At 47.2% G+C, this 16832-nt stretch overlaps 1 long non-coding RNA gene across 1 annotated transcript; it reads right to left on the bottom strand.

The window, feature by feature from the left end:
* Positions 1–1770: 1770 nt before the first annotated feature.
* LOC139051364 (uncharacterized) lies at positions 1771–16580 on the bottom strand. The gene is made up of 3 exons (XR_011509346.1): positions 16220–16580; positions 13350–13549; positions 1771–2136 (listed from the first exon to the last, which is right to left on the bottom strand). It is a non-coding gene; the product is annotated as an uncharacterized lncRNA (long non-coding RNA).
* Positions 16581–16832: the final 252 nt, after the last annotated feature.

Below are 16832 nucleotides of genomic sequence, written 5' to 3'. Positions count from 1 at the left end.
AGCAAGAGAAGTCTCAGCCGGCAGGAGCCAACGTTTCAACCAGCAAACATATTTGTGAGGGCCGTGACGAAGACAAGTTTCCACTTTGAGGCTTCCCTTGCTCGTCCACTGTGGATTGGTTGAGTGCTAAGGCAAACTTACGCCGAGTATATTTCAAAACGTTTTTGGGAACACACTGCTCAGGTTTGTTATCTGCTGTTTCAGGAGGAAGAAAAATTGTTTTAGTGATTTGTCATGTTTGATAAGTGTGAAGTAGGCCGACTGTGTGCATTTGCCTTTTCTAGCTATCTCTTACGGTGCAGGGCTAGCCTATCGATTTCATGCAAACTGTACATGACGTCTTTTGTAGTTAACAAATGTATCATAATCCGCACATCCAGATCTATTTTTAATCCTAGCATTTACCAACTGAACAACGATCTCTTAGATTTCATCATGTAGTATAAATATCTTGGTGCACATATTACAAAGAGCTTAAACTGGACTATTAATATAAAATATGCCATTAGCAATGCTGATCAGATGTTCGGGCACTTATGGCGCAACATTTCTAAAGCATCCTCTACATCAAAACTACAGCTTTGCAAGACTCTAATACACTCGAAACTTGAATCGGCATCCGCAATACGCGATCCTACTAGCGTTAATCTTATTACTTGACTCTACTCGTTGCATTCTTCTTCATTATAACCGTACAACGAGTATCTCAATAAAAACTAAGCTAGCACTTATTAGACTAGCTAACAGCCGCAATGACGCCAGTCGCCCCCCCCCCCCCCTTCGCTACTTCATAAAAGTTTACATTACACCACGCTTGGTGTAATGGAAACTACGACGACTTGCTACTGCGACCTCAGTACATTTCAAACCGCGTTGGTCATCGCAGTAAGGTAGGAATTTATTCATGTTGCACGAAGTCTTTCTTTAGATTGTGTGGTTTTACCTGCCAAAACCACTATCTGATTATGAGGCACGCCGTAGTGGAGGACTGCGGAAATTTCGACCACCTGGGGTTCTTTAACGTGCACCTAAAGGTAAGTAAACGGGTGTTTTCGCATTTCGCCCCCATCGAAATGCCGCCGCCGTGGCCGGACCATAGCCACTGAGCAACCAAGGCGTGTGCAGTTTTCTGTCAATCTTTCATCCTCCGTACATCTCAGGAATGGAACCACCTTCCCTCGAGTATGGTAACCATTACCAATAGTAAACTTCTTTTTGCAAAATATTAGCTAACATGGTATACTCAGGAGAATTATTACGTTACCAGAACTCACTGCACTTCTATGCGTGTTTGCTTTGCTCTACTGCTTCGTAACCACTCCCCGCTTCTGTGCCACATGGCCCTGAGGGTACTTTAAATAAAAGGTACAATAATAAACTGAAGAGTGACTCCCAGGGTTTCAGTCAACATGAAGTATAATTTCTTCAAAATTGCATTGAGTGTTTTTCAAAGTTTTAAAATTATTTGAACTTTCATGTAACAAGTTAACGTTGTGAGGTAGCATGTGATGCTTTGTGGTAATGTCCGCAAAGCTGATTTGCAAAGAGCAGACGACATAGTTTGTGAACTAGTGAGTAGGAGTTTGCTACATTGTTTCTGTTCTGGTCATCATGGCTATAACGACTTGAAAAGAAACACGTTGGCACTGAACATGTTACTTCTCCGGTTGTCATCAGACGCCCTTGAATGCAAGTAAGCTTGTATGTAAAAATGTAGCCTTCCAGCTCGGTACAATACAAAACTGTAGACTGTTGCTTTCCTGATAGGGTTCACATTTCTTTATCTGGTAAATTTACAAACATTTCATGGTGAGGCACATAGTTCAAGAGGACCTGCTGTCATTATGGTGACTGTTGAGCTTCTTATGGCTTGGCGTGGGCAGCTTGCAGACCAATAATCTCTCTTTTGTCCGTCTTCCTGAAAATAGAAATGATGAAACTATGATAAACATGCAAGAAAAGAATGGTGAAACAAATGTAAGTCAAATGATTGAAGAAATCTCGGATCTAGGTTAAGTGTTCAGAAACATAACTTGTGAGGATTGTGGCCCAGTGGTGTCACATTCCCGGTTGCCTTGTACGTCCAGAGACAATAGAGTCCAAAGGGGCGAACAAATATGAGCAGCGTCTTGGAGGCTGTAGTAGAAAGAAAGACGAACCTCAGTGTAAATGGCAGAAGTGCGGGTGCGTTGTGATTCATGTATGACTAAGAACTGTGCACAAAACGCTCCATGACAGAAAAGCATACACATAACACAGTTTTGAGTGTGCATTTCTTCCAATGGTGTCCTTGTGTGGGCTGTGCTTAGTGAAGCCTTGATTAGATTAAATGTTTTTGCCAGATACCAGGTAATAAACACAGTAATTTTTATACGTACCAAATGCAATCAATCCAACTATCACCGGAAATACATTTGCACTAATACGCAGTGAATTTCTCGCAACGTATCTTTCATGTAGAAGCAGACAAAGCTATTTATTATTTATGCTGTACACCGTGTTGGGAATTTTAGCAACGTGGCGAAAGAACAAGAGCCTTGTTCGAATTCTCTTTGAAGAGCGATAACGTTATAATTATTACTTTACACTTTTATGATATGACTACCGAAATCTGTTTTATTCGCTTCGCATGCAAAGAATTGCAAAATTTAAAATGCGAAGCAGTGCTTTTTTACTCGCCGGCGCACACACCCAGAGGCTGCAAGGTTTATCCGTTTTCGCGGGTAGTTTCCAAACGGACTGTGATCGGTTCCAGCGGCGAATTTTCGCGCTAGCTAGCACATATTTTCAAAAGCAAGGCGTCATTACGCGGCCAGACGCAGCAGCTGTAACGACTGAAGCTGTGCATGCAGCCATTATGCCAGTGAAACACCGCAGCTGTTAAGATTCACCGTCTTCAAACACGTTCGCTTGATGGTGGCTATCGAACGTTGGACGCATAAACTGGCTGGGATATTATTGTTATCTTATTAAAACGAACATGCGTGATGATGCCCAAAGAAAACGACCACCCCGTTCGCAAACATTTTACCGCCGCACAATTCAAACCGATAAACGGCACGGACTGCAATCGATACCAGTGGGCTGCTTCATACCAGACACCAGTGAGGTCTCAAAAGCCTTTATACAAGTAATAAAACAGAAACTTTAACAACACAAGTCCACTAAAAACAACTGTCTACTTATTTTGTAACAAAACCATATATGAAGTAGGTTTGTCGGTTATTATATGTACATTTCTGGATCAAACATTTAGACGCGTAGAGCGCCCCAAGCAGAAAAAGATACAAATTACGGTATGCGAACAAATTACAGAAGCTACACTTGCGCGCTTCATGCTGGAACGCGCCGCGGTTGATTCTTCGCCCTTTGTGGCGATTGCTGGAACTGGCGATGCTGGGTATGTTGTTCTAGAATGATTCTAGTACGCTACAATGCTGGGCCTGCTTAGCCAGTTCAGCCCACCACACCTCCGCCTACCTTGCTGCTGCGCCACTGTTCGCCTCCTTTCTCCCTCCCCGCTTCCCTCAACACCACTTAGACTTTACTCTAGATGGCGCTGCTTTGCCGCGAAGAACGTCAAGTTGAAAGTCCACATGGGTGGGGGCAATGGAAAAGAAGCCTGCCATGAGTAACCACTTAAAAGGAAAAAACGAAATCAGGAAAGAAACAATTTATGATAACTCAAATGGAAGCTCATTACTTTTCGAAGCGAGATCGGGATGCCTTAGAACACGCACATAGAAAGCGATATATAAGAAGGAAGAAGCATGTGCTTGCTGTGGTAAAGCTAAGGAAACGATGGAGCATGTTTTATTAGAATGTGAAGATCTCTGCCCAGCAGTCGATTTAGGCACCACTGGACTCTTTGAAGCCCTTGAGTTCAGCGAGAGCAAGGCCAAAGTAAATATGTCCGCAATAGAGATTAGTAAGAGGCGATTGGGAGATTAGTGGAAGTAGGGGAACGAGAAAAAACGGAGACGTACAAAAACAAAGTTCACAATAGGGGGCCAGAAAATTTCGTTATGGAAATTCGTCGAGCGTTTTTTTTTTCTTTTTTAACCTAGGTAAGACATTAAGCAATATACTGGAAAGAGCTTGGTGGTGCAACCCACCACCCGGTTCCAAGGGGCTGCTCATAAGATCCATCCATCCATCCTCTGAAACCCCTTAAACTGCCAAAACCTCGTAAAGTTGCGACACTCTCCTCCTCCGCCTTTACTCCTCCTCGTTTCTCCTCTCTTTCACGCTCCTTTCTCGACCGTGATGCCGCATACACCGCTCGACCGTAGCAGAGGACCTTTCGCAGAGTGAAGGCGTTGCGCTCTAGGCGTTCGCGTTGGCTTTCTAGCTCCGAGCAACTTCGTGTACAGCATCTAATTTCTATACGGACGGTTACACTGATTCAGTGACGGCAGATTTCTTTTCCTGTTTTCATAATTATTTTTTAAAAAAAGTATCAGAAGGAGCGCTAACGTTGTGCCATGACGACTCCGAATGTATCGCGTTCGCTACAATTAGGTAGCGAACATCGAGTGAGTGTCGCAAGGTGCTGTTGCGAATGGTTGTAAATAACACATTTACGATCGAATGCGCACATCCTGACCTCCAGCGAACCCTCAGTAGCCTAAATAATCCGCGCCGTCCTTACCATATGAACTCGCGGTGCGTATCAGCTATGACGTACAAAGGCCGACAGAGGGCACGAACGATGGCTGCTCTGAAGGTTCGAAAGAGTATTACTAGCTACATTTCCGCCAACGTGCGTGCTTGCCAATCTTCTAAGCCCGCGCAAAGGCTGAGAGCTGGGCGCTTGTGCCATCATGTTTCTCGTGTCTCAAAGTCGACTGAAATACGCGCGGCCAATCATCGAGGCGGGATTCCGCGTATACAGGGTATCCCAGCTAACTTGAACCAAGATTTTAAAAATACCCAAGAGCTCTAGAGAAATCGCACCTACTGTATAGTAGCCACAGTCATATGTACTTACGGCCAGCATATTTTTCATCGCGAAGTATTACATAATTACTTTTAATTAGTGAACTTTTTAATTAGTGCATTATTCGCAAACATATCAATTACAAAGTTGTAGGGCACCTTAAATAACCTCCGAATCAAGCATTTATTTCGTGCTGAAGTGGTCCTGGTTGTTTTTCCCAAGAAAATACAAAAGCCCACGAAATACGCGACACACGAAATAGATTCGCACTCGCACGCCGCTACTCAAGCGCCTACATGCAACCATTGAAAGATATACGGCTGCGTTCTCTTATCGCCGCATTGTACAAGGCTCCGCAACGCTTATCATTGCGTCAGCGGCGTGTTCTCTTGATGCCGCGACTATCACATGGCGTCAAGCCCTGTATCGAGCTGCCGCCGCTAGTGAAGCCGCGTATCCGTGGCTATTCGCTTGGGAGCGCTTGAGCATGGGCGCGATCGAGAGCGCCTATATCGTATTTTGAATGTTTCGCTCGCTTTTGTTTTCTTCTCTGAAAAACCAACGAGGCAAAGCTGAGTACTAAACAAATGCCTAATTCGGAGGTGATTTGAGGCGCCAAACAACTGAACAACATGGGATGTTCTTTTCTTTCTTGTCTTCTGTGAGTCTGTGCAACATGACGTTTCGCCTAGAGTGGTTATCTGTATAATCAATTTTTTTCAATATGTTTTTTAAAGGGGCGGCAAGGGCGTACTTAAATTGGAGCGTAAATGAGTGCAAGGAGAGGTATCGTCAACGGGACGGCGGGAGGATTATGACACACTTAGGCGTTATTCCAACGTACGGCAACGCGATCATCGGCATTCAAGCATTGGTGTAAATGATTTAGGTGCGGTAATGCGAGATTTTAAAGAATCAGATCCTGTTGGAACACAGTCAGTTGATGAATACGATGGCTCCAATTCTGACACGGGGAAACCTGTGGCATCCCATCGATCATTAACAGACTTCTGCAACTTGTCTAGGCCGCGACTCATTTCTTTCCGTAGATCAAGCAAGGCCGCATATATATGTTGGAGCAATCGCGTGCCGAACTTTTGCCTGTATTACCACTTGAAGCAGCGGATGCTTCTTTCTTAGAGCCAGACGTGCTTTTCGAACGTGTTAAGCGTGCTGTCGGACTGGTCAGATAGCTAGGGATTAGATGACTGTGCATGGTTTAGTGGGCCAGTATTCATCTCATCATCTCGGCTTAACAGCAGCTGTCACGTGCAATACAGAGCACTCGAAAGACGGGAAATTATAGCGCGTGGGCAAGGCAGGAACCGCAGAGAGTGATCATCAGATCGGAAATAATAACAATAATTACAATAGCGTACTTGCGTAAACAAAAGCAAACGATCAGGCAAGTTGTCGATCGAGCCATTGCCTTGCCACTGAAGATGGCTGCCATGGAAGGCCTTTTGAGAATTCATTCAATGACGTCACGGGCACGAGAACACCCATGAATGGACCATCCCAGGTGACGTGATAAAGGCGAGAAGCGGCCAGTACGTCGACAGGTATGCTGCTGCACGAGCCGAGGCTGTGACGCGCATCGGTGACAGGGCCTTCCATGACTGAAAGATGGTGAGCCGCTGAAGGCGAATGTGATTCTGGGATTGTCGCTCGCGTGGCGCGCGTGGAATTGTTGATACCGGGAACAGCAGCATGGGCGTCAAGTACGGGACCAGGAAAGCAGCAGTTTTGGCAAAGCAATTTCCTAAAGAACGTATGCCTTAGGCATGTTGTCGCTCCAACCGCAAGTACGTTTCACAGCTGCCACTAGTTGTTACGGGGACCGGGTTTCGGTGACCATAAAGAGCGTCTGCTTGGAGCTCGAAGCAGATTGACCATAGGAGAGTGCCCGACAGGGAAGACGAGGTGATGTAAAAAGAAATACCAGAGGTAGCGGATTGTCCAACTACCAGAGTCATATTTGTCAGCGAGTCAATGCGTTTCTGCCCCACTATTTACTTGCATGCTAGGTCATACTGCACCTGCTAAGTCAACGGGCTCGTAATGCACTAAAATCAGTAATCTCCACAAACTTCGGCCGTCAACATTCATGCGCGCGAATGAAATAATACTGCAGCTCTGCACACACAGGTGCATACTTTCTCTCGCACCTTCGTATCGCTCTACGTTACTTTCCTCGCATAGTCGTGCAGTTACCGACGGTTCAGTCTTTCCGTCCATTTCTATGGAACCAGAATTACCTTCTGGTTAGGTTTTGTTTGCTGCGCGGGATGCAAAGTAACTTCTTGTCGTCCTCCGTCTGATCTCGGCACCCAACCGCACAGCAACAAGGCATTTCGAAACTCCGGGAACGAAATTATCGCTGCGATGTGCAAAGCACAACAGGCGAAACGCGCGCTCTTCGCCCGGCGCGCAGGAACTTTCATGGCGGCAAAGGGGCGGAGCAAGGTCACATGTCACCGATCAGCCTATCTCAGGCGTTGTCGGCTGGACCAAAGCCTGGCGGTACTTTTAAATGATTGAGGGATTTTACCGCCGCAGAGCTCAGGCCACGCACTCGCGTGTTCCCTTTCATAAAGGACGACAGTGTACAACTTCTAAATGAGCCGAATTGGCTACGCCCCGTAGCCAATTCGGCTGCACGAAAAAGAAAAAAAAAGAAAGAAGGAAAAAAGAATAGATCCTCGCACAATCTTTTCTGGGATTTATCTGAATCGTGCGTAAGAATTTCGTAGTACTGACGTCGTGTTTCATGGTGGCATGCTGGTGTGGTTCGTATAATTGCGAGAACGACGGCGAAAGAACTGTGAAACGGAGAAGCGTGGTTGCAACACCGTAATGTTAAGTGAGACCTGCACGAGTAAAAATAGAAGAGGCGAGTAGAGGCAATGTTCATTGGTGTTTACAGATAGCCCGCAACGGATGTGGAAGTGGGATGAAATCATGAAGGAGATGTAGTAAATGAAGGAAATAAATGCAACATTTATTAGGTACACGGAACCATTATGAACCGTGATCAACCGTGCTCCGGCGGTGGCTATGTTTGGCGCGGCGGCGCAGCCCGTACCTTTAAAGCGATCTGCGAAAGCGGCAGAGTGCGGCATGTGCTGAGAGCTCCGTAGTAGTAGTAGTGATTTTGAGAAAGAAATGAAGACAAAAGTGCAGTGCCGTAACTGTCTCTCAAGGGAGGGCACCTCAACAGCACTGCACAGGGTAAGGGGAGTGGGGAGAGAAAGATTAGAGAGAGAATGAAGGAGAGTAGTAAAAAAAAAACAAGAAGGTTAAAGAAGAAGCAATGCAAGGCTTACAGCCGCGCTCTCAGCTGTGTTTCGCAGCAAAAGTCAGGGAGGGCAGGAAGCACTCTTTGGACGATAGAGGCGTGCGCTGCGGGAAAGAGAAGAGCCGCCTCCGTGTCGCAAGGCAGTCCCACGCGACGATACGACGCACAAAGCGCAGTGCGCTCAACATCGAAGGATGGGCAGCGTAGCAGGAGGTGCTCGAGAGTCTCTTCTTCGCCGCATTCCGCACATGCGGGGCTGCCAGTTCCGTGCAGTCTGTGCAAAGGGGAGGCCGTGCTGTAGCAGCCGACGCGTAGCGGCAGGAGGAAAGAGCGGTCCCAGCGGGAGAGGCCGGCGCCTGGGAGGAGGCGAAGGGGCATCCCCGCAGCAACACGTGCGTCAGGATGATGCGCGCGGAGGGTGCGCAGTATGGTCGCCTTGGCAACGTCGAAGCGAGTGACAGAGTCGGCGAGGGGGAAGCGAGTCGCGAGAGCTTCCTTCGCACGAGAGCTCCGTGAGCGCTGTGTTCTCGCCGATTCGTTGGCGTTGAAGAGAGAGGCAGCACGTAAGTCAATTCGCTCGCTGCGGCGGGCGGTATGTTGAAAGCGATCGTCTTACGGGAGGGACGGAGAGACGGTTTCAACGCGATAGCGTTAAGGAGCTCGTGTCGCAGAAAAGCCGGTGTCGTCGGCGTCGGCGGCGTTGACCGTGAGCGATAAATCACGGCAGGCGCTTCATAAATAAAAAGCAACTTCCAAGATTGGCCCGGTGGGAATCGAACCAGGGTCTCCGGAGTGTGAGACGGAGACGCTACCACTCAGCCACGAGTTCGATGCTTCCAAGCGGTGCAAACGCGCCTCTAGTGAATGCGGTGTTGCCTTCGAAACGAGCCGTGGAAAGTTATACTGCGGTGTATATCGGTAATTATGAACATGTAACGTACAGAAGTCACAATTACACGAGTTGCGAAGTGCGTTTCCGCTGCATTTCTTCTGCGCTTTCCGCACACGCAGAGCCATCTTGCGGCAAACACAGAAGACCCCCTCCTCTCAATGTACGGCGCTGCCCCGACAGGCGGCGCGCCGCGCGCGCATTGGGACCGCTGCCAGGCGCGTCGCGGGACTCCCTCTCCCCTGACGACGCTTCGCCGTGCTCCCGGTTTAGATCTATCTCTCCGCCCGTGCCGATCACGACGTTTGGCTGGCGTAGACCGTTTCCCCTCCGAGACACCGAGTTCTTTGGTTCGTTCCGTTCGCTCAGGCGCATGTTTCGTTGACGCGCCGAACGCTGCGTTGCTCGACGCTCACCGCGTGATAGGTGGGCGCTATGTCCGATGCGGGGCGCATCGTAAGTGATCGCTGTGCCGTAGCGCATTGTCTTATACCCCTTGGCGGGTCGACGGGAACGCTGTCGCGTCCCACTCTTGAAGGCGAAGCTTAAGCGTCCTCCAATATTTTTTTCCGTTGAGTAAGGATAGAAATGCGTACGCATTTAAAGCCATCAGATTTCAGTGTGCCCTTAATATCTACGAATTCGTAAGCGCCGTTGAAGACGAGCTGTTGCCTAGAGGACGTGTTCGAATAGGTCTCCTTTTGCAGCTACGCAGTGCTGAGTCAACATTACCACATCTTCAGTGGCTTTCTTGATGGCCGACGCCAGCATTCTAAGGCAGACATCCGTTATCCTTGCTTTGAGCTCTCCTGACGTCCGTCTCAATTTTTAACATAACCCCGAAGAAAGAAATCGAGTGGAGTGAGGTCAGGTGACCTAGCCGGCCAATTTACAGGCCTGTGCCTTCCAATCTATTGCGCATGAAAAGTCGCATGCAGCCAGTTTCGTGCTTGCCTGCTGCTGTGTGCTGGTGCCCCACTTTGCTGATACCACAGAAGTGGAAGACGTGACAGCTGGACTTCGCTGAGAAACTCATCCACCACTCCTTGACGGATTTCGTCCACATAACGCTGTCCAGTCAGTGTGTGAGCGAAGAAGCCGGGACCAACTACAGCACCGGCGTAAATTCCGTACCACACATTGAGCAACCACTATAGTACTGGTGCCGAGTCTGCTTTACCCAGTGTGGATTGAAGTCATTCCGCTAGCCTGCATTATGCAAATTTATCCAGCCGTTTCCACGAAAATTGCCTTCATCTGTGTACATGATGTTGCTCAAGAAGTCCGGTGACTCATCAGCTTTTGTGAGGACCCAGTTAAATAAATCTAGATGATTTTGCAGCTCCTTATCTTCCGAGCATTGATGCTGGCTTACGTGCTACGAGTGAAAGACCGAGTGATTTAGAATCCTCCAAACTGATGACTTGGGAATTGGTACCTGGGCGGCCACGTTCCGCACGCTAGCGTGAGGGTTTGAGGCCATGAATACTACAACATCTGTGCGTAGGCTAGGACTCAAAGATGGAGCCCTCCGCCGCTGTTTCTGGAAGCTGCCGGTTTGTCTCAGGTTTTCAGAATTTCTTACAATAGTTGTTGGGTTTGGTCTACCGCAACACTTCCATTACTGATATATATTTGCAGCCAGGCACGTATCCAGTATATTTTTTCGGGGAAGGGCGCCCAACCCAAGGTAATTCTTATGCAATAGAGGGGAGGTGTACCTTTACTAGTACAACTGTGAATAATTTCCCACCATTCGCCATAAAGACGCGCAAACCCACAAAAGAGAAATGAAATAAGGTATAACTCACAGGTATGCCTGTCAGATACACCTCTCCTGTATACTTGACAAACAAGAAAGCACATCAAATGGACTCGCGCAGGAAGATAACGACCAAGAACAAGTGAACCAGCGAAAGTATAAAATGAAGATTTCTACTAGCGTTTTTTGAATTAGCTCTGGAATCATTATAGAGGAATATATATTATCGGAACAGTCACAGTTCTTTTGGTTCTTGTGTTTACTGCTCTACCAAGTTCATTGCGAAAACCAACTCGTATTGTTATTGAGGCACATATCCTTCATGTGCATTCACACGCCATTGATAAAAGACTCTGCCGAAGGGGTGACTGAAGTCTGGAGGTTTTTTGCAGGGTCAAAAAAATCACGCAATACAATTTGAAGCGTGATGAACATACATCAACTTATTTATTCTCCAGGCAAAGGTTATAAATAACTTTAGAAAGTATGTTTAATTGGCTACCTCCATCTCTTTCAAAAATATAATAAATTTTGTCCTGTGTGTATATTTAAAAATATTGTATATGTGCATGGTATTTACAGTGGAAATTTAAAACAATGTTGAAGTGAGAAAATACGGATGAGGTAGGCGCTGCTAGCGCTTGTAATGCGCTTGTCCTCCTATTGTCAGGATGTTCAGAAAGAAAGGGAAAGTATGAATTAAAAGCCGTGCACAACCGCGCCAACAATAATGCAGTACGTAAACTATTAGCCACAGCGAAATCTTAGGTGAAAAGCTAGGGCCAAGTCAAAAGAAATATCAAATGATGTGGGTTCCATAACTCTGGCAATTACATTTTTTAGGTGCTCTTTGGCATCGCCGGGGAGAGGGAGGGCTCTGCCCCTCCGGAAAACGCCAGAGGGGACTCGGGCCCCGGAGCCTCCCCCTCCCGTAGTCGGCGCCTATGCGTCCAATTATTTGTCTTTTCACAAAGCCAAGCTGACTGCGCGTCGCTAATGTCTCTGGAACATGGGCTCGTCGAAAAACGCGAAATCGAAGGAGTTATGTGCAGCGCCAGCGTGAGCATGTGAAACGTAAGCGCGCAGCGGACCGTAAGCAAAACTCGGCGGAGCTCCGCCCGATGGCAGCTCATGCACAGTCAAGCCGGCCGAACCGTGCATTCCGCGCTCGTTCAAATCACGTGCGCGTGCTTTCCGAAACAAACGCGGTGCATCAAACCCGGTGTGTTTGGCGAAAGTGTGAAATGCCTCACCTCTGCCATTGGTGGCCCTTCCGACTCGTACTTTGGGCGTAGCTATCGACCAAATGTTAGCGTGACGTCTCTGGTGTCAGAAATGTGTGACCCCGCGATGCCAGAAGTTAGCGGCATGTTTGGTGTAATCCTAAATTGAAAAAAGAAAGCCGCGTAACCACGATGAAGCGTAATTTCTCTTATGAAGCTGGGCCTCAATCATTATAGACGGTTTTCTTTTTTAATTACGGTTTTGAAGTAGCCTATAGAGTGAGTTCTGTCTCACTCTAGCTCAAGGCTATGTCTCTTCGAGTTTTTTTCGACTTCAGGGGGGAGGGTCTTGGGAAGAGAGGACCACAATTTAGCCTGTCGCTACAAATAGGCATGTTTTAGAGATTATTTTGATAAGAAGAACGGAATATATGTTGAGTATCATCAAACATTCGTGACTTCTATCCCGCGAAGCTAAGATGTGTTCGTTGACGTGATTTGGCAAGCGAGAGAATGAAATCTATCTAATTATAATTTATGTATTGGTCTGTCCAGTCGTATTACACGTGTAGTTGTCTTGAGTTTACATCGTCTTTATGTGTTGGAAATAAGGTCCCCTTAAGTGTGATTGCTATATTGGCATGGCATGCGCTCTACCATATTAACGTTCGCGCAATGCTTATTTTAAGGGCTCATTATAGTTTTGGCAGCAGATAAGAAGAGAGATTTCTGTGGACACCATAAATGCGAAAAATCTCTTTTTTTCTTTTAAGAATAGATTAGCTACATTGCAGGGAACAACCCGCTGCCGAGATAACAGGCCACAACACATGCTTTTAGAGTAAGGAAGATTGTGCTTAAATATATATGAAACGTTGTTAAGGCTTCAAAAATACGCCTTTAGTTACGATGCACGCAACCGCAATTAGCAAACAATTATAGAGAAAGCGCTTCATTTGCTCTAATTAGAGGAATGGAATGGCTCATCTCACCGATCCCACTGAGTGCGGATTGTCCAACTCTCACCATTCCGACAAGCAAGAAAATGAGTGAAATTACGGAGGTTTCCACCCTACAGAATGGAGTGGGAATGGAATGGAGGGCCCTGCTCCAATCAACTTTGCAGCCACGACGGGTCAACCACTTCCGAGAACAGCATGCAAGATTTTCGAACGCCACAAGTAAAGCTTCACTTCAAACGTCACGGGAGAAATGACATGCACAAACGGATGACTTACGCTGCCCTTGTGCTTCTTTCTCCTTTGTCGTCACTGACCCGGTTTTCTGGCCCCGTCGACCTTGGCTCTCCTGGGGCGGGGCCCGAGGTGGCCGAAGGATCCAGAGGGAGACGGGGAACACGCAGCGTCCACCTTCCTCCGCGGTGGCCTTATCGTCGCCCTCCCAGCCGCTAGCGCTGCCGACGAGACTTCTTCACTTCCTTTCGCCATCCATGCGCACACAGAGACATCAGAAGGTTAGAAAAAAAAAAGAAAAGGAAAAAGAAAGGCGGGGAGAAAATTGGTTACGAGAAATGTTCGCCGAAAAGGGCCCCGTAACTATCTAGTTTGCACACACCGTAGAGCTTTAAACAGCAGAATAAAACGCCTTATGACCGATCGCATTTTTGTGTCATTAAGTTGTGTCACATCTCGACTAATGAGATACGCTGTCACTTAACTGAACCAGCAGTGTACAGCACGTAGATTCCTGACTGGCTGAAAGAATTAACGATATACGGTCTGTGAGAGACTTTCTTCTTCTTTAACGTTCACCATTGCAATGCGTTGCACCCGCGGCCGAGAAACGACTCTACGACCTCGCTCACAGGAGCGAAAGCTGCAAAGAAATCCCTAGGGTTCCACTGGTAATGAGGAGCGAAGAGCCTGCGTTGTTTCTTTTTTTATTATATTTTTATTTTCTAGCATCGTGCTGCATTCAGATCGATACCAGCTCTCCCTTTCGAGAGTCGTCGAGGATGCCGGGTTAGTTCGGACTAAAAATCGAGCCAGCGGTTCCACGTGGTCATGCATTAGCAGCAGGACTGTACGTATTATTCACCTGTCTGGTTCGCACAAAACAGCACACACAAGTGTTTGGTCGCACAAACACTAGTGCGAACACCATGAGTGCACTACGAGAGAGTGTGTGTAGCGCGTTATGGGAACCTCCGGATAATATATATATATATATATATATATATATATATATATATATATATATATATATATATATATATATATATATATATATATATATATATATATTTGCGGGTTTATAAGGTGGTCTATACTTTTCCGAGTTACTGAACGTCGAAAATTCGCTGGCGGTGTTTTCAGTTACAGGCGAGGTAAAAGCCGCTTACGGAACAGTGCTGACTATCAGTAAACCGATACTTATAATTGGACATAGCCTATACTTACCTAAACTCTGCAGTCATCACCGTCATCATCTTATTAATGCTAACTGCAGGACGAAGGCCTCTCTCATCGATCTTCAATTAGCCCTGTCTGAAGTATGAAGCGAGCGAGATAGCAGCTCGATAAGGATACCGGCTTCATGCACGGCCGATGGTGAGGCACAGACAGTGTCGTCATTGACGGCCGTCGGCTAAACGCGTGACATTCGCGCTGTTCGGCAGTTTTTGTTTTCGGGGTGAATTCTCCCGGAATTTCAGAACGCTGTAGAAATTGGGCAGCGCCAACATTTTTGGATATTAGGAAACGTTTATGAACATTCTCTGACAAGTGGCTTCAAATCTTGCGTTAGGACCAATCGTGGCCCTTTCGGATAAAAAGTTAATATAATGTGCATAATTACTTGTCTAATTACGATTTCCAGTGATTTTAATATGTACTACTTTACGGTAAAAGCAATCCTGAAAAAATTGTTTCGTTATCGCATCTTCCCTATTTTTATGTAATTGGGAACGCATTTCTAAAACGCCCTGTTATAGGGCACCATGTGATCATACTTAGTTATTTACGGCTAGTTATAAAGCGTAAGTTTATTCCATAGTTTTTTTATTGCAATGGCCCGACCGTATTCCACTTTCTTTTGCGGAAGGAAATAAATGTGTCGATGGCGGCATACTTTTCATGAAAATATTTTTCTGTCTTCTTTTTCGAAGAGAATGGCAGTGAAAAATAAGGAACTCTATATAGCACGACCATGGCTAACTACAGCGTCGCATCGTCACAACCAGTTGGCCTCTGGAATGTCGTTGTCTAACTGGCAACACGGATCCTGACAATGGCTTCAAGAAATTGTTAGTTATTGTTGCGGGCTATTCTTGGGGCAACCGAACTTTTCCTGGATCCTCTCTCGGCGGTTGTCTTTAGCAAAAATTAACGCTCGCCCACCGTCCGGGAAGTAGATAGCCAGCTTTCTTGACAAGGCTTGCGGTTTACCTGAACGACTTATCAAGAGGGCGGCGGGCTTTGGATCGTGACGGACGGAAGTCACGCAAGGTTACATGACTTGCAATGTAGGAGACGTGCACCAACGCTCAAGGCGATCATCATTTTTCCGAATTCAAGCTTTCAATGTGCTTCCTGTCTCCGTACATGGCAGCGCGCTGCATGCCATTTCTCGTTTGCGTCGGAGTCACAGTCGCTCTATATATTGGTGACGACAACGGGGTGTTTGTTCCACGTACACCGTATCATAATCATACTAAATGTGGGTGGGATAAACCTGCATCGTGATCGCATGACGGGATTTTTTTTTTGTGCCGTGGAAGTTATTTAGTATATAGCATCGATTGTAACTATGGTGCACTTAGTGGTCCCTCAGCCTCGCTACACTAGAGACTATGGGATGTATACCGTCGACTTGAGAAATTGTACGTCACTGTGCAGCCACGACCGAAGCGGACTCAGCTTGTCTTGTAGCAGCGGCACTCTCATTCTATTGGCACTGTCTTACTTTCAAAGAGTGAAAACCTTACAAAATATAAGAAGGGTCTATATGTAGCCTCACAGCAGCCCAGTGTGCCAGCCACCGCGGAGCACCGCAAGAAGTTCGTAACACCGGCGCAGCTATAGAGCTCGGTTGCGCGCGACGATGGGATGCCCTTTTGTTTGTGGCACAGGTGGGTCCAATCGCTTACCTTAGTCGCGCCGTGAAAGGCTTACGGGTTCGGAACCGCGCCGTTCGTCGTGGGGAGCTTCGGCTGGAGGCGTCCTGTTCGCGGGCCGCTGCGCCGCACGAGCCATGACGTCTGCGGCCTTCTGCTTCGTCGGGTCCTCGTGTGGCTCGACAGAGGCTGGCGCCTCGCGCGGCGTGCCCGTCTCCGTCACACCGGGGAAGTCGTCCACGACATTCGCGTGGCGCTGGGGCGCCTCGACCGAGGCGAGCGCTTTCGGCTGGTCGCTTTTGCTGCTCAGGGAGGAGATGCCTGTGGACGACTTGGCCGATTTGCGAGCCTTGCCGCTTGTAGCCGACCTCAGATCAGGTGCCGATGGTTTCATTTCTTGGGGTGGGGGGTGGGGGGGAGGTTATTGTCGATGGCGATGTCAATTGCTCGACACGCGGCACTTGCCCGTGAGAAATATTGGCTACACGTCGAGAAAAAATTGTGTCTGGAGAAAAAAAATTGCGTCGACAAAAAAAAATGTGTCTGGAGTTCCGCGAGGACAAGACGCGAAGGCCAAACAAGGAAAGGGGAGGGGCAAAAAGAAGGAAGAACAGGGAGTCGTAGAGAATCAGGGCAATTTCCTCGT

The sequence above is a fragment of the Dermacentor albipictus genome, unplaced genomic scaffold (assembly GCF_038994185.2).
Source record: "Dermacentor albipictus isolate Rhodes 1998 colony unplaced genomic scaffold, USDA_Dalb.pri_finalv2 scaffold_11, whole genome shotgun sequence".
Classification (NCBI taxonomy): Eukaryota; Metazoa; Arthropoda; class Arachnida; order Ixodida; family Ixodidae; genus Dermacentor; species Dermacentor albipictus.
This window is presented reverse-complemented; position numbering and strand designations above follow the sequence as displayed.